General features: G+C 46.4%; 1 protein-coding gene across 2 annotated transcripts in view; it reads left to right on the top strand.

The window, feature by feature from the left end:
* The first annotated feature begins 19,977 nt into the window (after positions 1-19,977).
* Positions 19,978-26,776, top strand: part of LOC137531723 (cytoglobin-1-like) — an 81,626-nt gene continuing 74,827 nt past the window's right edge. The window contains exon 1 of one of the 2 annotated variants that reach the window (XM_068251682.1): positions 19,978-19,994. The gene's annotated coding sequence lies outside the window, so the exon portion shown is untranslated. The other variant, XM_068251681.1, reaches the window with a different exon arrangement.

The following is a 26,776-nucleotide window of genomic DNA, read 5'->3' as shown; positions in this document are numbered from 1 at the left end:
ATTCCTGCCTGACCCTGAATCCTGCTCCCATATTCCTGCCTGCCCCTAAATCCTACTCCTGTATTCCTGCTTGACCCTAAATCCTGCTCCATTATTCCTGCCTGACCCTGAATCCTGCTCTCGGATTCCTGCCTGACCCTGAATCCTGCTGCATTATTGCGGGTTGACCCGGAATCCTGCTCCTGTATTCCTGCCTGCCCATAAATCCTGCTTCCGTATTCCTGCCTGCCCCTAAATCCTGCTCCCATATTTCTGCCTGACCTTGGATCCTGCTCCTGTATTCCTTCCTGACCCTAAATCCTGCTCCTGTATTCCTGCCTGCCCCTAAATCCTGCTCCCGTTTTCCTACTGCATGCTTGTTTTTATGTGATTCAAACAGTATTCCAAGAATGATCAGCAGGACAGCCAGGCGACTGGTACAGTAGAATTCCTTTATACTTTAACTCAAGGAACCAGGAAAAGTAGTTTACTATATCAGAAGTTTACTATAATTAGAATTGGCCATACATTGTATATTTATACGGACGCATTTGCTGGGACCTAAGGCCTGAGTTTACTATATTCAGAGGTTTACTTTAATGAGATTGTACTGTATTATTTCATAGGAAAGAAGTACTCCATATAGCTCACTTCAAGTGTCCTGTAAAGCAATGTACCAGGTGAAAGAGACCAAATGAAGAAGTGGATTCCTTTCCCCATCAGCAGCCTTGCTACAGATAAGAAGCTGCCAGATTCTGGGAAGTGGCATTTCTAGGCATTTTTTTTTTTGCCATATTTGGCTTTATTCTTCTGTTATGATAGGAGTAGCAGAATTGCATTACTTTCTCTAAGGGCTTGTTCAGTTTTTTTTTTTTTTTTTTTTGAGCACCGGCGATTTAAAAAAAAAAGAAACTCCTTAAAAACACTTGTGCAATGATTTCTTATGGGACAGTTCATATCAGCGCGTTTCGTCCGCTTTCCGCTCAGCAAAGCGCTGCCTGTACCATTTTTGGGCCAATTTTGCCACAATGGAAGGTATAGGAAAAACGCTCTCAAATCGCTTTCTCAGGCGATTGCGTTCTCGCTTTTAGGAATAAATACATTGTATTTATTCTTTTCCGGGTCAAAGAGTTCACTTCCTGACTTGCGTCAGGAATTGAAAAATAAATTGCTCTGCAAAAGTGCTTTGAAAAAGTACTTATATCAAAATCGTAGCGTGCAGTGGAGTGCTAAGAGGGGGAGGGGGAGGAAATGCGCTAAAAATCGAAAATCGCTGGCATCAGCTATTTCGATTTTAGATGTGAACAAAGCCTAAAATTGTCCTTTAAACCACTTCCCAGCCTTTCTTTTTAGCTGAGCATCTGACAAAACCTTTCTGCTTGGAAATGTGCATCTGTCCATTGCATAGAGATTGATGCCCTTTCCACTTGTGCTGCATCTCAGCTCAATACATATAAGTACTGTAATACTATCTCATGACACATGATTTGAAGGTAGTGTTGATGGAGATCACTGTTCAGGGGATTACATTTTATGAATGGAAAAAGAACTGTCACTACAAACGGTGGTAGTTGAGGATGGAAGGGGGGGGGGGGGGTCAATGTTAGCTGTATATTGGCTGGTGAGTTTCACTTCATTACATTTGTCAGTGGGGAGCAGACAGGTGACAGCAAAAATGCCGGCTGCTTTACACAATTAGAGGAGACACTCCCCCACGTGCCCAGCGCACAGGATGCCAGTCTTCGGAATGACCCATTTTCCAGCAAGGCAGTGTCCTTTAGAGAATGACTTTCCAGCATGCCCTGCTGAGCTAATTACATATTAATATTCAGTTCACTCCAGAAGGGTGATTGTGCTTTGCAGGTTTCATGGATTTCCTGTCTCCTGTAAGCTTTTTATCCGTCAGGTCAATGGGGGCTTCCATTTATTCTGAACCTGTTGATTAGTATGGATATTTACATATGTTCCAAGATATATTGACTGGATGATTAGATTAAATATAGCTTTACTTGGTGTAATGCAGCCTTTCTCAACCTTTTTACCCTGGAGGAACCCTGCAAATAACTTTTGGATCGCAAGGAACCCCTGCAAACAATTTTTTGATCTTGAGGAACCCCTGCATTTATTTTGCAGGAGGCATGGTCTTTAAAAGTATGTGTGGCTGTTTATTTCACCACTTCCTATTACACTGCCACTCATTATACTGTCTCCTGAGCCCCCAATTTAGTGCTTCTTGTTACAGTACCACCTATTATAGTGTGCTCTGTTATACTTCCCCCACGATGGGGGAAAATGCCAAGGAACCCCTGCAGAATGCTCAAGGAACCCTGGGGTTCCAGGGAACCCTGGTTGAGAAAGCCTGGTGTAATGAATGCTCATTAATCTGTGTGATGAACATAGATTGCCAAAGGAAATCCCATAAAAAGCAATCCACCAATCTTCTTTAAGGCCTCTTTCACAGTAGGATGTTGCGTTTTGATGCAACGTTAATGTCGTACCGCAAATTACAACGCATTGCCCCAAAAAGTCGCACCGCAACTTAATGCCCCATTATCGTCGCATACAGTAGAGCATACAGGCAATGAAAAGTATGCTTCCAAGTCATTACTGAGCATGTGCAAACAGTCCAACGCAGCTAATAACGTGTATAACGCACAGCATGCAGCACTTTCACTTAACCTGCAGCGTTAGACACAAACTATGCACTGTGAACAGGGCATTGATTTTTCATTGCAGTGAGTTATTCTGCGTTAAATGTTGTTTCAACGTGTGACTTTAACGTCGCACTGTGAAAGAGGCCTTCTGCCCATTGTCCTACTCTTTAGCAGAAAACATCATAGGTGTGTCTCCAGCTTCAATCAGAGAAGCACCTCAGACATCTTCTGTTAGGGGGAGGGGCTACGGAGGGAAAACAGAAATTTTCATTGCATAATATATAAACTAGCCCATAGACTCATTAAAAAAATTACGTAGACTCTTATAAAAATTTGCAACTCAGTTCAGACGTTCTTTAAATGTCTCGACACCATGTAGTACCAGTGAAGTGGTTCTTTTCTAGAGTGTTCCACATGGAGCCTTTAGTGGGATGCAAATGTGTGGCGTGTACCTCAGCACTAACCAATTAAAATAAATTTAGTAGGTAGTGCAAGCATGGATTGCAGGTGTAAAGAGCAGAGGTTTTCAGACATTACACAATGGGGCCTCACCTGTCAAACTGGTGACCTCCAAGCCTAACTAATGGTAAACCTGAACACTAAGTGAAAAATACAGAATACATTTTTTGTAAATCCCATTCCCAGACAGCATTTTAGCAAATACCTGGGAAGGCACATGCAGTGTTTCTGTTCATCCACACAGGTGTTTTTTGGGGGGCATTTTACCAGAGTTTAACATCAGAAAAAAAAATTCTGGGAGAAACATCAAAAGTTCTCTGCTATTATCATTGGTTGACTTGTGGTTGTATCTGCATGGTTTACAGTGCTCTAGTGGCGCATGCTGTGTTTACTTCTTGACACCCTGAAATGCCTCTTGCGTATTGCACATTAACATGAATAGTAAGTTACCCGAGCACATTTTTAGAGCATTTTAGCAGCTCTAAGGCCTCATTCACATCTAAAATCAAAAACGCAAATGCAAGCATTTTGTGTTTTTGTGCGCTTTTTTCCCCCTCCCGCTGTTTCACTGCATGCTGCGTTTCTGGTAAAAGCGATTTTCTAAATGCTTTTCCAGAGCAGTTTTGTAATTCACTTCCTGACTCAAGTCAGGAAGAGAACTCTTTGACCCGGAAAAGAAAAAATACAATGTATTTATGTTTAAAAATGCAATCGCTGCATAAAACTGTTTTGTGAGCGTTTAGCGCTCTTCCTGTAGCTTACATTATTGCAAAAACGCCCCAAAAATGGTAGAGGCACCGCTTTGCTTAAACACACAGCGCATGGACCGTGCTGATATGAACCTTCTCATAGAGATTCATTGAACAAGCATTTTTGTGGGCGGTTTTAAAAATCGCCTACGCCTGAAAAACGGACAAAAACTCCCCTAGTGTGAACGAGTCTTAATAGTGAATAAGGCAGATGGGTGTATGTAAGCCTTTGCCTTGGTAATTCAGGTCCTAAGCATCGATTGCAAAGAGCTTCTCACAGGTATAGACAGACCAGAACCACAGACCACCTGCCCTGCCACAGCTGGGGCTGAGCTTTGAGTGCAAGAAAACTCGCCACCATTTCCTGTCTCGGTACCTCTGGCGGAGATCACACCATGGCCATTAACTGAGCAAATACCTTCTATTTTAAGAAGGGAAAATTGTATCCAATGCGTGATTGACTGGTCAAACATTGCCTCACTGATGCAAGCTACTGTATACTGAAAAGGCCTTATCATTATATTTTATTAGACAGATTATGCAGTTCTGTACAGTAAAAGGAGAATGCATGTTGCAAAATTACATAGGGCAGACAAGTGGGACGCATTCTGGTGTTGGTTGTTGAAAAAATCTAAAAACACTACCAAAAAGGAACACAAAATCGGCAAAAAAAAAAGATGCTTAAGGTAATGCTTTTTGTGATTAACTGTATATAGTTGGTAGGAAAACTATATACAATTAGCCGTTAAAGTGACACTGAAGTGAAAAAAAAATTGATATAATGAATTGTATGTGTAGTACAGATAATTAATAGAACATTAGTAGCAAAGAAAATGATCTTATATTTTTATTTTCAGTTATAGGTTGTTTTTTTTTTTTGTTTGGTGTTTTTTTTTTTTTGTTTTTTTTTACATTGCATTGTTCTCTAATATTTGCAATTTACACACTACATTCTAAATAGAGTGGGGCCGAACCTCCGATTTTAGGTTCGCGAACCGGGTTCGCGAACTTCCGCGTAAGGTTCGGTTCGCGTAAAAGTTCGCGAACCGCCATAGACTTCAATGGGGATGCGAACTTTGAAAAAAAAAAATTATGCAGGCCACAAAAGTGATGGAAAAGATGTTTCAAGGGGTCTAACACCTGGACCCCCAGGTGGAGGAGTGGGATACATGCCAAAAGTCCCCGGGAAAAATCTGGATTTGACGCAAAGCAGTGCGCACCATGGCGAGAACAGGTATGCAGTGGCGGGTTCACTGAACAGAACAGGTATACAGTGGCGGGTTCACAGAACAGGTATGCAGTGGCGGGTTCACTGAACAGGTATGCAGTGGTGGGTTCACTGAATAGGTATGCAGTGGTGGGTTCACTGAACAGGTATGCAGTGGTGAGTTCACAGTACAGGTATGCAGTGGTGGGTTCACAGAACAGGTATGCAGTGGTGGGTTCACAGAACAGGTATGCAGTGGCGGGTTCACTGAACAGAACAGGTATACAGTGGCGGGTTCACAGAACAGGTATGCAGTGGCAAGTTCACTGAACAGGTATGCAGTGGTGGGTTCACTGAACAGGTATGCAGTGGTGGGTTCACAGAACAGGTATGCAGTGGTGGGTTCACAGAACAGGTATGCAGTGGTGGGTTCACAGAACAGGTATGCAGTGGCGGGTTCACAGAACAGGTATGCAGTGGCAGGTTCACTGAACAGGTTCACTGAACAGGTATGCAGGTACTGAACAGAACAGGTATGCAGCCAGGAACAAGCTAAGCCTAACTAATCTTTCCCTATGAGAGACAGTCTGCAGCAGCTCGCCCTACTCTCACTAACGCAGGCACACGAGTGAGCGTAATGGCCGCCGCTGCCTGCCTTGTATTAGGGGGGGAGTGGCTCCAGGGGCTAGTGTAGCCTAATTGGCTACACTGGGCCTGCTGACTGTGATGTAGAGGGTCAAAGTTGACCCTCATGGTGCATTATGGGGCGAACCGAACTTCCGCAAAAGTTCGCCTGCGGGACGCGAACGCGAACCACTGAAGTTCGCATGGAACCGTTCGCAGGCGAACCGTTCGGCCCAACTCTCATTCTAAATGATTTCACAGAGCAGGCTAGTGAACTTTTGAACTTTACTCTGCAGAGAAAACAAAATACCGTGACAGACACTTGAGATAATTAGCTTCAGAAGACAGAGCTCTCTGCTACTTTGAAAGTTGTGTAGCTCAGATAAGCTCTTTTGCTTAGATAACTGTAGTTTCTTAACTCTTCCTGCTCTGGAAACAATATTAGACTCATATCTTTGCTGCTAATGCTTTATTTCTCAGATGTACTACACGTACAAGTCATTCCTACTTCCGGCGCCCAACCAGGGCAGCCACGGTTACTAGGCTCTCGGCACTGTCCTGCTTTTGCTTAAGCTTTAGTTTTAGTTTAGTTCATTTCAGCTTAGTTTTAGTTGTAGCATTAGTTTCTGTAGTGTTAGTCTGTTAGTTTGTCAGTTAGTCTAGCGTTTTAGTTTGCTCCCGTGCCTAGTCTGAAGGGTCCTCTTCGCCGCACAAGCAACACAGGAGCTCAGCAGCACGGCCCCTTCCCGGCGGCCCGACCACTTCCCGGACCACCCACGTCTCGGCCGGCTGTTGCGTGCCGGCGGACCAGCCGCGGAGCTGCGGTGCACTGCCTCATCTGATGCAAGGAGGACATCACTTCAAGCGCCCCACGGACTGCCGCCACCACGCACCGAGGACTGCTCCACAAGACTGCTCCACCGTGGTTCCTCACGATCCTCGCGAAGCTGCGCTGCCTGTAAGGTAACCCGGCCAGCCCCGACAGCTGCTCTCATCACACAGTGCCGCTCACCGGCCCCGCTGCCACGTCCACCCAGGCCACCGCTGCCAAAGTCCTCGGCGGGACCACCCACGTGACAGCCGGACTCCATCTTGGCCCCCTCGGACAAAGGCCTGCTCGCTGCCCAGACACTCAGTGGCGCTTCGCTCCAGTCCAGCTGCTGCAGTCCTCCTCCACCCGGATCGGATCTCCGTCTGCCCGTTCCTCCTCACCTGCCCCTCACTCGGCAGAGGCCTCTGCTTGCAGGAGGCTCCCAGCCCATGCTCACCACACGCCTCCCACGTGGCCCCAATCCAGTCCCCAGAGGGGCACCCTAAGGTCTTGGGTCTCCTGAACCACCAATCTGCTGCCCAGATCTGGCCATGGGGATCTAGGCCATGCAGCTTCTCTAAGAGACACAAGGTGAGACCCGGCTGTTACACATGGGGAACGTTTGCCCGCTATGATGCCTGCCCTGCCTGCATATTCATGCTCCACTGCCTGCATATCTGCTACAAACCCTTGCCCACACACACTGCTACAAAACCTTGCCCACACATACTTATTATCCATGCTCTACTGCCCCTATAACTGTTACTACAGGCCATAGCCTGGACAACTGCTATTGAACCAACTGACTACTGCCAGTGTAAATGCTATGAGCGTTGCTCTATTGCCAGCATACCTGCTTTGATCCTTGAACTATTGTCTGTAAAACTGCTATGAACCTTGAAACCCTGCTATGAAACTTGTTATTATTGCCTGTAGCACTGCTATGTACCTTGTATATTGCCTGTAGAACCGCTATGTACCTTGTTTATTGTTATGCTATGTACCTTGTATATTGCCTGTAGAACCGCTAGGTCTGTACTATTGCCCGCACAGCTGCTATAAGCTACTACCTCCACCGTATACCTCTGCCCAGACAACTGCCACTCACTTAGAATTGTTCACGCACATCTGCCCTGTACACGTGAACCACTGCCGGCACTTCTGCCACAACCTATGAACTATCTGCCCCCAGCCCTGCCAAGGTCACACAACTGCTCTGCTACCTAAACTGTCAGACACTGGGAACCCAGCTGCGCTCCGCCATCCTCACTGATTGCCAGGGCACTCTGCACCATCCCTACCAGGGCTTCCTGTCCTGTCTTTGAAGCGCCCTGCATCCCCCATTGTGTCCTGTTCCACCACCCCAGGCCGCAGCACTCATAGCCATGGGAGCCGAATCAGCTTCACAGCACATCACCATTCTGGCCAGGGAAGAGCTCCTGAAATGGGAACCCCTCGACAGAAACAACCCATCAAAAGGGGAGCCCCTGTGGGACGTGGTCACTGAACACATCATACATCTTACAAACAAAACTGAAGGTGCCCGAAACAAACGTTACAGAGGGAGAAGAGCCGGTGCACTTGTGAGACTCAAGAGGAAAGGCCTTCGCTCCTCCATTCCGGCCATCCTGCTAGCTAACGTTTGCTCTCTCCCGAACAAAATAGACGAGCTGCTCCTACTACTTGGCAGCAAATCCTCGATCGGCAAGAATACCCCGGTCCTCTGTTTTACGGAGACCTGGCTGAGCGAATACATCCCCGATCACACCCTGCAGGTTCCAGGCTATGACCTGCTCCGCGCCGACCGCGACCCTACGCTCTCTGGGAAAAAGAAAGGAGGGGGCATCTGTTTTTACATAAACACTACCTGGTGCACCAACACCACCATCCTCAGCAGGGTCTGCACCCCAGAAGTCGAGTTCCTAGCCATCAACTGCAGACCACAGTACTCCCCCAGGGAGTTCTCATCCCTCGTTCTTGTCGGAGTCTACATCCCACCCGACGCCAGCACCAAGGATGCCCTGCAAGCACTCGGCGACAGCATCTCTCGGTGGGAGACTGCCCATCCAGAAGCCCTCTTCATCATCCTGGGCGACTTCAATAATGCAAATCTGCGTCAGGAGATGCCCCGCTACAGGCAGCACATCACCTGTCCCACCAGGCATCACAACACCCTGGACCACTGCTACACGGTTCACAAGGACGCATACAAGGCCACCCAGGGTGCTCCCTTGGGGAATTCTGATCACAACCTAATCCACCTGATCCCAACCTACAGGAGGCTCCTTGAGACTGCCAAACCCACTGTCAAGTCTGTCAAAAAGTGGACAGAGGAGGCCAAGCTGGAGCTGCAGGCGTGCTTTGACTGCACCGACTGGTCATCCCTGGAGGCACCCACCATTGACGAGTGGTCGGAGAATGTCTCCTCTTACATTAGCTTTTGCGAAGAAATGTGCATCCCTTCTAAATCCTTCAAGGTCTTCCCCAATAACAAGCCCTGGTTCAATAACAAGCTGCGCCAGCTTCGTAAACGCAAGGAGCAGGCGCATAAGTCCGGCTCCCCAGCTGAGTTCAAAGAGGCCAAGTACGCTCTGAAACGGGAACTGCGAGTGGCAAAGAGAGCCTACTCCGACAAGCTGGGACTCAGCCTCCAGTCCAACAATCCAAGGGAGGTATGGCAAGGCCTCAGGGCAGTCACTAACTTCAAACCTCCTCCTCAACAGGTGATCCCTAGCACACAACTTGCTGAGGAACTCAATGAGTTCTACTGCAGGTTTGAGAAACAGCCACTGCAGCTCGGGGCCCCGAGGCCGACAATGACAGCGACACCCTCCACACTGAAAGATCGTGACATTGCTGCACCAATCGCAGTACAGGAAGCAGAAGTTCTCAGGCTGCTCCGCAAGCTCAATCCCAGGAAGGCCTCAGGCCCGGATGGTGTTTCATCAAACTGCCTAAGGACCTGCGCAGATCAGTTGGCTCCGGTGCTCACCACTTTGTTCAGTAAGTCGCTAGCAGAAGGCACAGTTCCCTCCTGTCTGAAGAGGTCCACTATCGTACCAATCCCCAAAAAGCCAGGCACCACAGACCTCAACAACTTCAGACCTGTAGCCTTAACACCTACCATTATGAAGGTTCTAGAACGGCTAGTCCTCACCCACCTCAAACGCACCACCAATGCACTATTAGACCCACTCCAATTTGCTTACAGGGCCAACAGGTCCATAGAGGACGCCATAAACATCAGCCTGGCATACATCATGGAGCACCTTGACAAGCCTGACTCCTACGTCAGAATCCTGTTCCTAGATTTCAGCTCGGCCTTTAACACGATCTGCCCGGACACCCTAGTCGATAATCTGACGCAGCTTGGTATCGACCCCATACTCTGTGCATGGGTCAAGAGCTTCCTCTCAGAAAGGACACAACGGGTCAAGCTAGGCAACTGCTCCTCCAGTGAGAGAACTACTAATACAGGGGCGCCTCAAGGGTGTGTACTGTCCCCGCTTCTGTTCTCCATGTACACCAACAACTGCTCTTCCTCCTCAGAGTCAGTCAAGGTCATCAAGTTTGCTGACGACACAACTATCATCGGCCTCATCGGCAGCAACGGAGAGCAAGACTACCGCAGTGAGATAGAGAGAATCTGCGATTGGTGCAAGAACAACAACCTTGTCCTTAACGCAACTAAGACTGTAGAGCTGATTGTTGATTTCAGGAAAAATCCTCCCACTCCCCCACCAGTCCACATAGGTGGGACCGAGGTCTCCAGAGTACCATCAGTCAGGTTCCTTGGCACAACCTTATCCACTGACCTAAGATGGGGGCAAAACACCATAAAAATTCAAAAGAAGGCACAGCAGAGGCTATTCTTCCTGCGCCAACTTAAAAAATTTGGCATGCCTCGGGAGCTGCTGACCAGCTTCTACACTGCTACCACGGAGTCCATACTTTGCTCATCAGTCATTGTCTGGTATGCCGGCGCAACGGCCAGCGACAGACACAAATTGCAAAGAATCATTAGTGAGGCGGAAAAGATCATCGGTTCGCCCCTGCCACCTCTTGATCTCCTCCACTCGGCCAGGATGAGGAAGAGGGCAACTAAGATCTCTAGTGACCCCTCCCACCCGGGCAGCCTCTTCTTTGAGCTCCTCCGATCTGGTCGGCGTTTCCGAACTATCCCTTCCAAGACCACCAGGCGCAGGAACTCCTTCTTCCCCCAGGCAGTTCTACTACTCAACAACACCGACCCCTGACTCTTCCCTCCTAGTCTGCAATCAGCACGCGGGCCACAGGAGCTGCTCTTCTGCCCTCCCTTCTGAATCTCGTACACACACCATTAGCTAGATGTTAGATGTAGACGTTATGCACTGTTAATGTTTTGTCAATATGTGTAATTCTGACTGTATATGTAACATGTATAACTGTTGTATTGTGTACTTTGCCTAAGCCACGTGTACCACAAGCAATTCTGAGTATGGCACCACCGTACTTGGCGAATAAATCCATCTTGTATCTTGTATCTTGTATAAGTTTATTTTCACTTCAGATTCCCTTTTAAGATATTACCTGGGCTTTAAGATAACATACAGTGTATTATTATTTTTCAAGAAATGTAGAGAATGTTTGCTTAGAGCTCCACCTGCTGGTATGCGTGACAAGTTTAATAACTACAAGAAAGTTGCTGCACCCCCTCCCCCCCAACCCCCCACCTCGCCTGTGTGTGGTCCACCATCTTCTCTGTCCCAGCCACAGATGCCCCAGTTTGAAGTGCCCGCAGTGATATCACACGACCCCAGATGCTGCAATGCATGGTAGGCGATGTAGTCCATTAAGGTGATTACATCTCCAGACTAGAATCCAGGTGATTAATCTCCAGGCCTAACACTATTTACAAATCTCCCTTAGGCCTGGAACCCACTAGAGCTTTTTTTTTGAGCATTTAGGGAGCACTTTCAATGGCTATCTATTTCCCTAAATGCTCTGCCAATGTAAATAGATAGGACAGATTCCACTAGAGCGATTGCGATTGAGGAAATCGCAGTCGCAGGACATGTATCGTTTTGGGAGCATTTCCATTCTAATGAATTGTATAGGAGCAGGGAAATCGCTCCCAAAATCGCTTCCAAAACGCTATCACAAATCGTTAGCAATTGCGATAGCGTTTTGCGCTCTCTAGTGGGTTCCAGGCCTGAGAGGGAGGTCCATTTTCATATATAGTTTTAAACAGCTGCTCAGATCTCTTTAAGGAACTCTATAGAGAACAGTTAGGCCTAAATATCAGTCACAAAGTCTGGGGACTTTGTAATGTCAGATGCTTGTATCCTGCCATAGCACAATAACAGTTTTCGATCCACAAAACATTGCGCAAAAGGTGGATCAGCGCATCACCAGGCCACCTCCGAATGGCCTCCAATCAGAGGTGCGCTGAACCCCCACAGAAACTGCAAACGCACCTTGAACCCAAACAGAAGCTCTGCATATACACCAAAAGCAAAGCTGTTAAGTGGGAGCAGCTGACCAAAAATGAATTAAAATAGTACATGGCAAGGAAATGAACAGCGCTACTTAACCACTTCCCGACCGCCTAACGCACAGGGGCAGCCGGGAAGTGGAGCCCGCAAGGACCAGCTCACCCACAGAGGCGGCGGTCCTTGTAAGGGCATGGGCGGAGCGATCGCGTCATCCGTGACGCGATCCTCCGCCGGCGCCTGTCTCCGCTCACCCGCCGCAACATCCCGCCGGCCATACGGAAGCGCCGGCGGGATGTTAACCCGACGATCGCCGCATACAAAGTGTATAATACACTTTGTAATGTTTACAAAGTGTATTATACAGGCTGCCTCCTGCCCTGGTGGTCCCAGTGTCCGAGGGACCACCAGGGCAGGCTGCAGCCACCCTATGTCGCACCCAAGCACACTGATTTCTCCCCCCCCGCCCCAGATCGCCCAAAGCACCCCTCAGACCCCCCCCCCCTGCCCACCCCCCAGACCCCTGTTTGCACCTAATCACCCATCAATCACTCCCTGTCACTATCTGTCAACGCTATTTTTTTTTATGCCCCCTCCTGATCACCCCCCCCCCCCCCCTTGTGTACTGTATGCATCTATCCCCCCTAATCACCTGTCAATCACCTGTCAATCACCCCCTGTCACTGCCACCCATCAATCAGCCCCTAACCTGCCCCTTGCGGGCAATCTGATCACCCACCCACACCAATAGATCGCCCGCAGATCCGACATCAGATCACCACCCAAACGCAGTGTTTACATCTATTCTCTCCTCTAAACACCCACTAATCACCCATCAATCACCCCCTATCACCACCTGTCACTGTTACCCATCAGATCAGACCCTAATCTGCCCCTTGCGGGCACCCAATCACGCGCCTACACGCTCAGATTGCCCTCAGACCCCCCCCTTATCAATTCGCTAAGGCATTATTTACATCTGTCCTACCCTGTAATAACCCACTGATCACCTGTCAATCACCCATCAATCACCAACTGTCACTGCCACCCATCAATCACCCCCTGTCACTGCCACCCATCAATCAGCCCCTAACCTGCCCCTTGCGGGCAATCTGATCACCCACCCACACCAATAGATCGCCCGCAGTTCCGACATCAGATCACCTCCCAAGTGCAGTGTTTACATCTGTTCTCTCCTCCAAACACCCACTAATTACCCATCAATCACCCCCTGTCACTGCTACCCATCAGATTAGACCCCTATCTGCCCCTAGGGCACTCAATCACCCGCCCATACCCTCAGAACGCCCTCAGACCCCAGCCCTGATCACCTCGCCAGTGCATTGCTTGCATCTATTCCCCCCTCTAATCACACCTTGCGACACCCATCAATCACCTCCTGTCACACCCTAGCACACCTACCCATCAGATCAGGCCCTAATTTGCCCCGTGTGGTCTCCTGATCACTTGGCCAAACCTTCAGATCCCCCTCAGACCCCCTTCTGATCACCTCCCCAGTGCATTGATTGCATCTATTTTCCCCTCTAACCACCCCCTGAGACACCCATCAATCACCTCCTGTCACCCCCTAGCACTCCTATCCATCAGATCAGGCCCAATACAACCTGTCATCTAAAAGGCCACCCTGCTTATGACCGGTTCCACAAAATTCGCCCCCTCATAGACCACCTGTCATCAAAATTTTCAGATGCTTATACCCCTGAAGAGTCATTTTGAGACATTTTGGTTTCCAGACTACTCACGGTTTTGGGCCTGTAAAATGCCAGGACGGTATAGGAACCCCACAAGTGACCCCATTTTAGAAAAAAAAGACACCCCAAGGTATTCTGTTAGGTGTATGACGAGTTCATAGAAGATTTTATTTTTTGTCAAGTTTGTGAAAAAGAACAATAAAAATCAATTTCCGCTAACTTTTGACAAAAAATAAAATCTTCTATGAACTCGTCATACACCTAACAGAATACCTTGGGGTGTCTTCTTTCTAAAATGGGGTCACTTGTGGGGTTCCTATACTGCCCTGGCATTTTAGGGGCCCTAAACCGTGAGGAGTAGTCTACAAAACAAATGCCTCAAAATGACCTGTGAATAGGACGTTGGGCCCCTTAGCGCACCTAGGCTGCAAAAAAGTGTCACACGTGGTATCGCCGTACTCAGGAGAAGTAGTATAATGTGTTTTGGGGTGTATTTTTACACATACCCATGCTGGGTGGGAGAAAGCTCTCTGTAAATGGACAATTGTGTGTAAAAGAAATCAAAAGATTGTCATTTACAGAGATATTTCTCCCACCCAGCATGGGTATGTGTAAAAATACACCACAAAACACATTATACTACTTCTCCTGAGTACGGCGGTACCACATGTGTGGCACTTTTTTACACCCTAAGTGCGCTAAGGGGCCCAAAGTCCAATGAGTACCTTTAGGATTTCACAGGTCATTTTGCGACATTGTTGGTTTCAAGACTACTCCTCACGGTTTAGGGCCCCTAAAATGCCAGGGCAGTATAGGAACCCCACAAATGACCCCATTCTAGAAAGAAGACACCCAAAGGTATTCCGTTAGGAGTATGGTGAGTTCATAGAAGATTTTATTTTTTGTCACAAGTTAGCGGAAAATGACACTTTGTGAAAAAAAGCCAATTAAAATCAATTTCCGCTAACTTGTGACAAAAATAAAATCTTCTATGAACTCACCATACTCCTAACGGAATACCTTGGGGTGTCTTCTTTCTAAAATGGGGTCATTAGTGGGGTTCCTATACTGTCCTGGCATTTTAGGGGCCCTAAACCGTGAAGTAGTCTTGAAACAAAAATGACCTGTGAAATCCTAAAGGTACTCATTGGACTTTGGGCCCCTTAGCGCAGTTAGGGTGCAAAAAAGTGCCACACATGTGGTATCGCCGTACTCGGGAGAAGTAGTACAATGTGTTTTGGGGTGTATTTTTACACATACCCATGCTGGGTGGGAGAAATATCTCTGTAAATGGACAATTGTGTGTAAAAAAAATCAAAAGATAGTCATTTACAGAGATTTCTCCCACCCAGCATGGGTATGTGTAAGAATACACCCCAAAACACATTATACTGCTTCTCCCGAGTACCGCGATACCACATGTGTGGCACTTTTTTGCACCCTAACTGTGCTAAGGGGCCCAAAGTCCAATGAGTACCTTTAGGATTTCACAGGTCATTTTGCGGCATTTGATTTCCAGACTACTCCTCATGGTTTAGGGCCCCTAAAATGCCAGGGCAGTATAGGAACCCCACAAATGACCCCATTTTAGAAAGAAGACACCCCAAGGTATTCTGTTAGGACTATGGTGAGTTCATAGAAGATTTTATTTTTTGTCACAAGTTAGCGGAAAGTGACACTTTGTGAAAAAGCACAATTGGGGTAAAGAGGCGCCCTGGTTGAAATAAAAACGTCTAAGAACAGCTTAAAAACAAAAAAGATAATATGAGGTGGCTTACCTCAATAACGAAATCTTTGTCTGTAACAAAAGATTTTTATTTAGCACAGGTGCTAAATAAAAATCTTTTTAAAAATCTTTTGTTACAGACAAAGATTTCGTTATTGAGGTAAGCCACCTCATATTATCTTTTTTGTTTTTAAGCTGTTTTTAGACGCTTTTATTTCAACCAGGGCGCCTCTTTACCCCAATTGTGCTTAGTTCACCCCCACACACTTAGTGTTTGAGGGGTGGTGACAGATCACCTGTGGGTCCACCACAGTGGATACCTGTCCCTGTTTTTCCAAGGAGAGCGACCACATCCAGGTCCCAGCTGGGACAACCCCGAGTGGAGTCGGGTTCATGGTCTCCACCTGCTTCTTACGGTCGGTTGCCCTTTGCAACCCCCCTTTGTGAGTAGTATTCCTTTTAATTCCATTCTTTATTGTATACAGACATACTACACTATTGGGCTCCCGTTTTTGTCTCCTATATTTTTTCTCTGCAAGGTGCCGAGACACCCCCACTGCATTCCGTACTTTGTGAAAAAAAAACAATACAAATCAATTTCCGCTAACTTGTGACAAAAAATAAAATCTTCTATGAACTCACCATACTCCTAACAGAATACCTTGGGGTGTCTTCTTTCTAAAATGGGGTCATTTGCAGGGTTCCTATACTGCCCTGGCATTTTAGGAGTAGTCTGGAAATCAAATTCCGCAAGATGACCTGTGAAATCCTAAAGGTACTCATTGGACTTTGGGCCCCTTAGCACAGTTAGGGTGCAAAAAAGTGCCACACATGTGGTATCGCCGTACTCGGGAGAAGTAGTACAATGTGTTTTGGGGTGTATTTTTACACATACCCATGCTGGGTGGGAGAAATCTCTCTGTAAACGGACAATTGTGTGTAAAAAAAAATCAAAAAATTGTCATTTACAGAGATATTTCTCCCACCCAGCATGGGTATGTGTAAAAATACACCTCAAAACACATTGTACTACTTCTCCTGAGTACGGCAATACCACATGTGTGGCACTTTTTTGCAGCCTAACTGCGCTAAGGGGTCCAAAGTCCAATGGTCCAATGAGCACCTTTAGGCTTTACAGGGGTGCTTACAATTAGGCACCCCCCAAAATGCCAGGACCGTAAACACACCCCACAAATGACCCCATTTTGGAAAGTAGACACTTCAAGGTATTCAGAGAGGGGCATGGTGAGTCCGTGGCAGATTTCATTTTTTTTGTCGCAAGTTAGAAGAAATGGAAACTTTTTTTTTTTTTTGTCACAAAGTGTCATTTTCCGCTTACTTGTGACAAAAAATATCTTCTATGAACTCACTATGCCTCTCAGTGAATACTTTGGGATGTCTTCTTTCCAAAATGGGGTCATTTGGGGGGGTATTTATACTATCCTGGAATTCTAGCCCCTCATGAAACATGACGGGGTCAGAAAAGTCATAGATGCTTGAAAATGGGAAAATTCACTTTTTGCACCATAGTTTGTAAATGCTATAACTTTTACCCAAACCAATAAATATAGGCTGAATGGGGTTTTTTTCATCAAAAACATGTTTGTCCACATTTTTCGCGCTGCATGTATACAGAAATTTTACTTTATTTGAAAAATGTCAGCACAGAAAGTTAAAAAAATAATTTTTTTGCCAAAATTCATGTCTTTTTTGATGAATATAATAAAAAGTAAAAATCGCAGCAGCAATCAAATAGCACCAAAAGAAAGCTTTATTAGTGACAAGAAAAGGAGCCAAAATTCATTTAGGTGGTAGGTTGTATGAGCGAGCAATAAACCGTGAAAGCTGCAGTGGTCTGAATGGAAAAAAAGTGCCTGGTCCTTAAGGGGGTTAAAGCCCAGGGTCCTCAAGTGGTTAAAAACAGATCAGTGCCTACCTGCAAGAGCGTGCAAGCCTCACTTGTGGGTTAAAATACATACCAACATTAGGTCGTCTACTAGTATTCAGCATTAGCAACCTTCTTAAAGGGAACCAGAGAGGATGAAGAAAAGCTTTTATACATACCTGGGGCTTCCTCCAGCCCCATACGCCTGGATCGCTCCCACGATGCCGTCCTCCGCTGCCTGGATCTGCCGGTACCGGGTCCCGTCATTGCCGCGAGTCGGCCTGCGGACGCGGCCAATTCTCCGCATCACAGGGGGCTCCCTCCATACAGGTACGCGTGTGGCTGCTTACTGCGCAGCCGCATGCATACGGGTATGGAGGGAGTCCCTGTGATGCGGACAATTGGCCGCATCCGCCGGAAGTGACAGGCCCGGTACCGGCGGATCCAGGAAGTGGAGGATGGCGGCGTGGGAGCGATCCAGGCTTATGGGGCTGGAAGAAGCCCCAGGTATGTATAAAAGCTTTTTTCTATTTTACCGAAGCATTCCTCTCTGGTTCCCTTTAAGGCATATATCCAAACTAGTGAAAAACAGGGTCCACTATTATTAATGGAGATGGTTAACACCACTATTTATTGTGAACATATTTTCTACAGAATGTATTTAGCACTAAAGTCATATATTTTAAGGATTTGTTGCTGCTAGAGACTTGAATTTTCAAAAATCTTTCAGGCTTTTTGGAGTTCCACCAAGCCATCTACCTGGTAATGTTTTGTGGATCGCAAGGAAATGAACAGCGCTACTTAAAAACAGATAAGTGCCTACCTGTAAGAGTGCAAGCCCCACTTGTGGGATAAAATACACACCTAGCATACACATGACCTGTCTACCACTGAAGGATGTTGGTTTCCTGTAACAGCTTGCATGCAACTTATTAATTACTCGTCCCTCCCACTGCAGAGAAGTCATCCTTGATGGGAGGGGACCTAACACTAACTAAATCCTAACCTATGCATATGCATAGCCTGGGTGCAGCCAACCAAGTAAAATTAAAAATTGCACAAAACAAGTACTTAACAAATTGCATGCAAGCTGTTACAGGAAACCAACATCCTTCAGTGGTAGACAGGTCATGTGTATGCTAGGTGTGTATTTTATCCCACAAGTGGGGCTTGCACTCTCTTGCAGGTAGGCACTTATCTATTTTTAAGTAGTGCGGTTCATTTCCTTGCCATGTACTAATTTAAAGGGGAACTGAAGTAAGAGGTATACGGAGGCTGCCATATTTATTTCCTTTTAATCAATACCAGTTGCCTGGCAGCCCTGCTGGTCTATTTCTCTGCAGTAGTACCTGAATAACACCAGAAACAAGCATGCAGCTAGTCTTGTCAGATCTGACTTTAAAGTCTGAAACACCTGACCTGCTGCATGCTTGTTCAGGGGCTATGGCTAATAGTATTAGAGGCAGAGGATTAGCAAGGCTGCCAGGCAACTGGTATTGCTTAAAAGGAAATAAACATGGCAGCCTTCATATACCTCTTTCTTCAGTTCCCCTTTAATTCATTTTTGGTCAGCTGCTCCCACTTAACAGCTTTGCTTTTGGTGTAATTGCAGAGCTTCTGTTTGGGTTCAAGGTGCGTTTGCAGTTTCTGGGGGGGCTCAGTGCACCGCTGATTGGAGGCTATTCGGAGGCGTCCTGGTGATGCGCTGATCCACCTTTTGCACAATTTTCAATTTTACTTGGTTGGCCGCACCCAGGCTATGCATAGGTTAGGATTTAGTTAGTGTTAGGTCTCCTCCCATCAAGGATGACTTCTCCGCAGTGGAAGGGACAAGTACTTAATAAGTTGCATCAGGGGCGTCTCTAGCCATTTTGTCACTCCAGGCGAGAAAACCTGTGGCGCCCCGCCCCACCCCCCCGTGTGGTGCCCCCCTGATGAAAATAATCGTAACGCAGCAATGTTTTACCATGAGATAAAAGTAATGCGGCAATGATTCACCATAAAATAATTATAACGCAGCAATGATTCACCATAAAATAATTATAACGCAGCAATGATTTACAATAAAATTATAACGCAGCAATGATTCACCATAAAATAATCGTAATGTGGGCAGCATTCACCAGAAAATAATCGTAATGTGTCCAGCGTTCACCAGGAAATAATCATAATGCGGCAGCGGTCACCAGAAAATAATGAGGCCAGCGTTCACCAGGAAATAATCATAATGCGGCAGCATTCACCAGAAAATAATCGTAATGTGGCCAGCGTTCCCCAGGAAATAATCGTAATGTGGCCAGCATGCCCCAGGAAATAATCGTAGCGTGGCAAGCGTTCCCCAGAAAATCGTAACGTGGCCAGCATTCCCCAGGAAATGGGCGTCCGCACATATGGCAAAACCGGGCATCTGCCCGAGCCTGGCCGCCCGCTGCCCCCCCCTGGCCGCGTGCCCGTGCAGCCAGCAGGAGGGGAACACGCAGAGAAGAGAGAGAGCGCTATGGGCACAGTGGGGAAGGGCGGACGTCTCCCCCCCCTTCCCTCACCTTAGGGGTCTCTCTCTCCCTCGCTGTCCCCTCCGGAATGAAGTGTGCAGCGGCTGGCAGCGGTGGGCGGAACTTACCTCCTCTCGCTCCTGCGCCGGAAGTTCTGGTGCCGCACTCTGGTCTGGATCAGGCCAGAGTAGCGGCTAATCCATCCGGCGCGTGCGACGAGAGGAGGTAAGTTCCGCCCACCGCTGCCAGCCGCTGCACACTTCATTCCGGACTCCGGAGGGGAGAGCGAGAGAGGGAGGGAGAGCCCCCTAAGGTGAGTGCCCATAGCTCTCCCTCTTCTCTCCGCTGCTCCCCTCCTCCTGCACACATGGCCACTTTTTCTGGGGACATATCCCCCTGGCTACATATACCGGGACATATACCCCTGCCTACATATACTGGGACATATACCCCTGCCTACATATACTGTCTGGGACATATACCCCTGCCTACATATACTGTCTGGGACATATACCCCTGCCTACATATACTGTCTGGGACATATACCCCTGCCTACATATACTGGGACATATACCCCTGCCTACATATACCCCTGCCTACATATACTGTCTGGGACATATACCCCTGCCTACATATACTGTCTGGGACATATACCCCTGCCTACATATACTGGGACATATACCCCTGCCTACATATACTGTCTGGGACATATACCCCTGCCTACATATACTGTCTGGGACATATACCCCTGCCTACATATACTGTCTGGGACATATACCCCTGCCTACATATACTGGGACATATACCCCTGCCTACATATACCCCTGCCTACATATACTGTCTGGGACATATACCCCTGCCTACATATACTGTCTGGGACATATACCCCTGCCTACATATACTGGGACATATACCCCTGCCTACATATACTGTCTGGGACATATACCCCTGCCTACATATACTGGGACATATACCCCTGCCTACATATACCCCTGCCTACATATACTGTCTGGGACATATACCCCTGCCTACATATACTGTCTGGGACATATACCCCTGCCTACATATACTGGGACATATACCCCTGCCTACATATACTGTCTGGGACATATACCCCTGCCTACATATACTGTCTGGGACATATACCCCTGCCTACATATACTGTCTGGGACATATACCCCTGCCTACATATACTGTCTGGGACATATACCCCTGCCTACATATACTGTCTGGGACATATACCCCTGCCTACATATACCCCTGCCTACATATACTGTCTGGGACATATACCCCTGCCTACATATACTGGGACATATACCCCCTGCCTACATATACTGGGACATATACCCGTGCCTACATATACTGGGCACATATACCCCTGGCTACCTGTTCTGGGGACATCTCTACCCCTGGCTACCAGTTCTGGGGACATCTATACCGCTGGCCACCTATTCTGGGGACACCTATAGACCTGGGGCTACCTATTTTTGGGGAACCACTGCTGTCAGATTGAGTGTATTTTGGGGAACTGCTGCCAGGTGAGAGGTGTCTACATATTAAGGGGGCATTCTGCCTATTTATGTGAAAAGCTGTCTATTTATGTGCCTCATGACTGCTGAATTTGTCTTGTTGCGGGCCTCATGGTTACTGACTTTGTCTTGTTGGGGGCCTCATGATTTGTTGGGGGCCTCAAGATTGCTGAATTTGTCTTGTTGGGGGCCTCATGATTGCTGAATTTGTCTTGTTGGGGGCCTCATGATTGCTGAATTTGTCTTGATGGGGGGGGCCTCATGATTGCTGAATTTGTCTTGTTGGGGGTCACATGATTGCTAACTGCGAGACTATGGAAAAAGCTGAATCATCATCATATGAGACAATAGCATTAAACCTACTTTTTCTGCTTTTTAAAACAGAAAATGAAACTGGGAGGTTCTAAAAAAAATGAATAATTTTTTTCAGGAGTACGATGGATGAAATTGTTTATCTTCACAGTTTATTTTCAACTTAATTTTCCATAATGTTCATGTATGAGTTAAAACGTTTGTATTTAGTTTAAATTGCTGTTGGCACTTTGTGATAGTAAAGTGACTTTGCAGTTTGGACACTCGACCTCCAAAAGGTTCGCCACCATTGTCCTAATCTAATGTCCCACCATTGCTTAGTTCATGTAAACTTGTCTCCACCCACGACCACACCCACATTCTGGTTCATGACCACACCCATTTTTCGGCGCGGCGCGCTACGCGCGCCGCATGACGTAGCTCCATTTTTTGGCGCGCTACGCGCGCCACACAACACCAGCCCAAATTTTTAACTCCCCACTTTTTGCCCCCCCCTGGAAAATTTTCTGCGGACGCCCATGAACGTGGCAAGCATTCCCCAGGAAATAATCATAATGTGGCTAGCGTTCCCCAGGAAATAATCGTAATGTGGCCAGTGCTCCCCAGGAAATAATCGTAATGTGGTCAGCGTTCCCCAGGAAATAATCATAATGTGGCTAGCGTTCCCCAGGAAATAATCGTAATGTGGCCAGTGCTCCCCAGGAAATAATCGTAATGTGGTCAGCGTTCCCCAGGAAATAATCGTAATGTGGCTATTTAATATCCATCCCAGAGAGGAGCCACTGCCAGCCAAATTATATGGGGGGGGGGGGGGGTAAATAAAAAATTATCAAGACAAGAGCAGCAGAGGGCGCTCACTGTGAGGTGTCGCCTCTTCAGATAGTTTGTGTAGAGAGCCGGCGGTAGCACTGGTCCCTGTGGTGCATCACAGTGCCTTCAAGCACGTGTGACAGGCGGGGGGCGGAGTTGGGGGCGGCGCCGACATGTCAACTAGCGTGCAGAGATCGCACGCTCTGCACGGAGAGGGGGCGGGGAGACGGGGCGGACCAGTAGGCGGCGGCACCACACATATAAACTAACGTGCGTGCTGCAGCTGCTCGCTCTGAAAGGAGGAGAGGAAGGGGGAGGACCAGTAGGCGGTGCCGGGCACAGGGTGAGCTGCCTGTCACAGCCAGCGCCGACCTGGCTGAAAGAAAAAATAATTAAACACACGCACAGAGCGGCGAGAGAGCGCCCACTTCCACCAACGGCGCCATAGGCAAAAATGTATAGTTGCCTAGTGACACGGATGCCCCTGAGTTGCATGCAAGCTGTTACAGGAAACCAACATCCTTCAGTGGTAGACAGGTCATGTGTATGCTAGGTGTGTATTTTATCCCACAAGTGGGGCATGCACTCTCTTGCAGGTAGTCACTTATCTGTTTTTAAGTAGCGCTGTTCATTTTCTTGCGATCCACAAAACATTACCAGGTAGATGGCTTGGTGGAACTCCAAGAAGCCTGAAAGATTTTTGAAAATTCAAGTCTCTAGCAGCAACAAATCCTTAAAATATATGACTTTAGTGCTAAATACATTCTGTAGAAAATATGTTCACAATAAATAGTGGTGTTAACCATCTCCATTAATGATAGTGGACCCTGTTTTTCACTAGTTTGGACATATGCCTTAAGAAGGTTGCTGATGCTGAAGACCAGCAGACGACCTAATGTTGGTAAACGAAATCCGGATATAGACACAACAAACGAGAGAAACTGACGCGTAGGACCAGAGTATCTGTAGTGATATTTATCAGGAACCTGTTGAGTACACCAAGCTTATTTAAATGGCTTTTCCCAGCTGTCTGGAAGGAACTGAGGTTGCAGTACCAATAAGAGTCAACAAGTTGCCTGCAACTAAACACATAAGTGGCATGGAGGCAGCATACAGTGCCGATGACCTGAGGCCACCCTAAGGCCTCTTGCACACTGCAAGCGATTCAGATTCTGCTTTTTAATCGGTTTTTACATCCGATTCCGATTTGCAGTGTGCAGGGAGCAAACTGCAAATCGGAATCGGATGTAAAAATCGATTAAAAAGCGGAATCTGAATCGGAATCGCTTGCAGTGTGCAAGAGGCCTAAGGTGGTAAAGCAGGAGCCATATCAGTATTAACTACAGGTGAGTCAGTGCAGGGGTTGCTGGAGCCATTGCAGTTACTAGTGAATCAATCACAGATCTCTTGCAGAACCCACCAGTTCCACCTGTGCAGAGAAGTGATTCCTACCACACACACACTGCATAAATTCGATTCCAGCAGGTAATTTATTGAAAAATCGATTGAACTGCAGCATTGCTCTGTTTAATTCAATGTAACGCTATGGTCTATAGATCGTCCACTGCTCCTGCCCCGCTCCACACTGACCCAGATTTTCCATTCTGTCCGACTGATACTGTAGATCGATTTTTAGTCAGAATGAATCGTATCGAACATTTAATTGAATCCATTTCCATCCAATTTGATTAGGGTGAAATCTGAGGGAATCAAATGGGAAAATCGATGTGTGTATGGGCACCTTTACTTTAATATCTTCCTTCTGAAGGTGCTTCTCAGAGCTGTGCCTCTGCACTTCCTTGCTGTACTGCAGCATCTCCTAGATGTAAGGAAGGCAGCTCACCTGACATTTACTGCTTCCTTTTGAGCAGCAGTAAACATTTGCTGTTTGGCCCCATTGGTTGACAGTGTGGGGGTGTTCAAGCTCCGTCAGCTTAGCTACTTGTGACTTCTTTGTATAAAGGTGGGATGGATCAGAGCATTTGCATCACTGAAGACCACAACATGGATTTGTTCCACAGATTAACATAATAGATACATTGATGCTTTTAGGCCTCGTTCCCATGGTGATCCGATAGCGTGTCCGTTCATGTTGGCAGTTTTTTGAGGCCTTTTTTTTCTCCTTTCCCGTGGGCGATGTGTTTTTGTTAAAAGCTCTTTTCTAAGCGCTTTTCTCGGGCAGTTTTGTAACTCATTCCCTGACGCAAGTCAGGAAGTGAACTCTTTGAACGTGAAAATAATAAATACAATGTATTTTTAAAAATGCACAATCGCTGCACAAAGTGATTTTGTGAGCATTTGCATTTTTTCTATACATTCCATTGAGGTGGAATCCCCTCAAAAATGATACAGGCACCACTTTCATCAGCGGACAGCAAACGGAACGCCCCAATGAGAACTATCTCATTGTAAAGCATAGTGGAAGCGCTTTTAGGGTGATTTTGAAAAATCGCTAGCGCTTAAAAAATCCCCAAAAGTGCCTCTGGTGTGAACGAGCCCTAAGTAGAATTGGGAATGGTAAATGAGAGGCAAATAATTCTGAGTTGATGCAGAAAGCGCTATTTAGATTTTGTACCTAAAGTTATGCAGCTTGAAAAATGGACCATTCGAGTCCTGCCAAGATGGAATTTGATTGGTCCACTTTCAAGCTGCATATATTTGCATACGAAATTTTCATGCATGATTATTTGCATCTTACTGACCATCTCTAAGCAAAATGCAGGTTTTAGAATGCATTAAATTATAATATATATTTATTAACTACTTCAGCCCGCAGGTGTTTTCACCTTCAGGATGAAGGCAATTTTCCCTTGTCAGTGCTCCTCCCATTAATTCGCCAATAACTTTATCACTACTCATCACACGTAAATGATCTATACCTTATTTTTTTGCCACCAATTAGGCTTTCTTTGGGTGGTACATTTTGCTATAAATTATTTTATTCTAAATGCATTTTAACAGGAATAATAAGAAAAAAATGGAAAAAAAATTACTTCTCAGGTTTCAGCCATTATAGTTTTAAAATAAAATGTTCTACTGTGGATAAAATCCACATATTTTATTTGCCCATTTGTCCCGGTTATTGCAACGTTTAAAATATTTCCCTAGTACAATGTATGGCGCCAATATTTTATTTAGAAATAAAGGAGCATTTTTTCAGTTTTGCGTCCATCACTAACTACAAGCCCATATGGGCTCAAGGTAATAAGGTGTATAGTAATATACCTTCACAACATATACATACATATTTCAAAAGTTAAGTCCCTAAGGTAACTATTTATGTATTTTTTTTAATTGATTTTTTTTTTTAACGTGTTTTTATTTTTTAGCTAATGGGCAGGGTGGGGAGTCAATCAGTTTTTATTTAGTGTGTATTGTGTTTTTTTTCCATTCGTACTTTAAGTTTACTTTTTGGCCTCTAGGTGGCGCTAAGCACTCTCCTAGAAGATACCAGGGAGTGAGAGATCTTTTGTTTTACTTTTCAATGTTCATGAATCAAATACCTCCTGTTTGGAGGCAATTGATTCATTTGCAGGGAATAGTTTGCCTCCGGGGAACACTGGTTCCTCTTCAGCAATTTATCCCCTGAATGGCCTGGAACCCACTGAAATCCGCAAACGCAAAACGCAACCGCTAGCGTTTTGTCTGAGCGGTTTGCAAGCGGATTCATGCGCGTTTTCGGTCGCATTTTGCAACAGTGTATTTTTTTGCTCAGCGGTTGTGTAGCGTTTCGCGTTTCGCGTTTTTATCCTGATTGGTCCTGTGAATTATTTTTAATTTTGTTACAGTGTGCTGAACCGCAAAACGCTAGCAAAACCGCTCAGTTTAGGTTTTGCTGAGCGTTTCTGCTAGCGTTTCAATACTTTACATTGAAGCGCTAACGCTCCCAAAATGCTGCAGGTCCTGCGTTTGCGTTTCTGGGAAACGCAAACGCTCCTGTGGAAGTTGCCCCATCCATTAACATCAGCTGAGCGTTTTGGCAAAACGCTAGCGTATCGCAGCGCTGCCAAAATGCTCAAAAAAACGCTCTTGTGGGTTCCAGCCCTAATAGCGGCAGGGAAGGAGCCGCCTGCACGCAGATACGTGTGCACAAGGGCAGCAGCACTGCTGGACGAATATATTCGTTCAGATTGCCTATTAATGGCAATTTTTGGACAAATATATCAGTCCAGATTGGCTTAAGTGGGTTATAGATGTCCACTTTTATGTTACCTCTCCTGGTTTCAGCATCAGAAATATTTCCGATAGATAGATAGATAGATAGATAGATAGATAGATAGATAGATAGACAGATAGTTTTTCACATCACTGTATATCTATCTATTTGCCCCCTTCCTTATTTCTTATTCTTTTGCA

This window comes from Hyperolius riggenbachi, chromosome 9 (assembly GCF_040937935.1).
Source record: "Hyperolius riggenbachi isolate aHypRig1 chromosome 9, aHypRig1.pri, whole genome shotgun sequence".
NCBI lineage: Eukaryota > Metazoa > Chordata > Amphibia > Anura > Hyperoliidae > Hyperolius > Hyperolius riggenbachi.
This window is presented reverse-complemented; position numbering and strand designations above follow the sequence as displayed.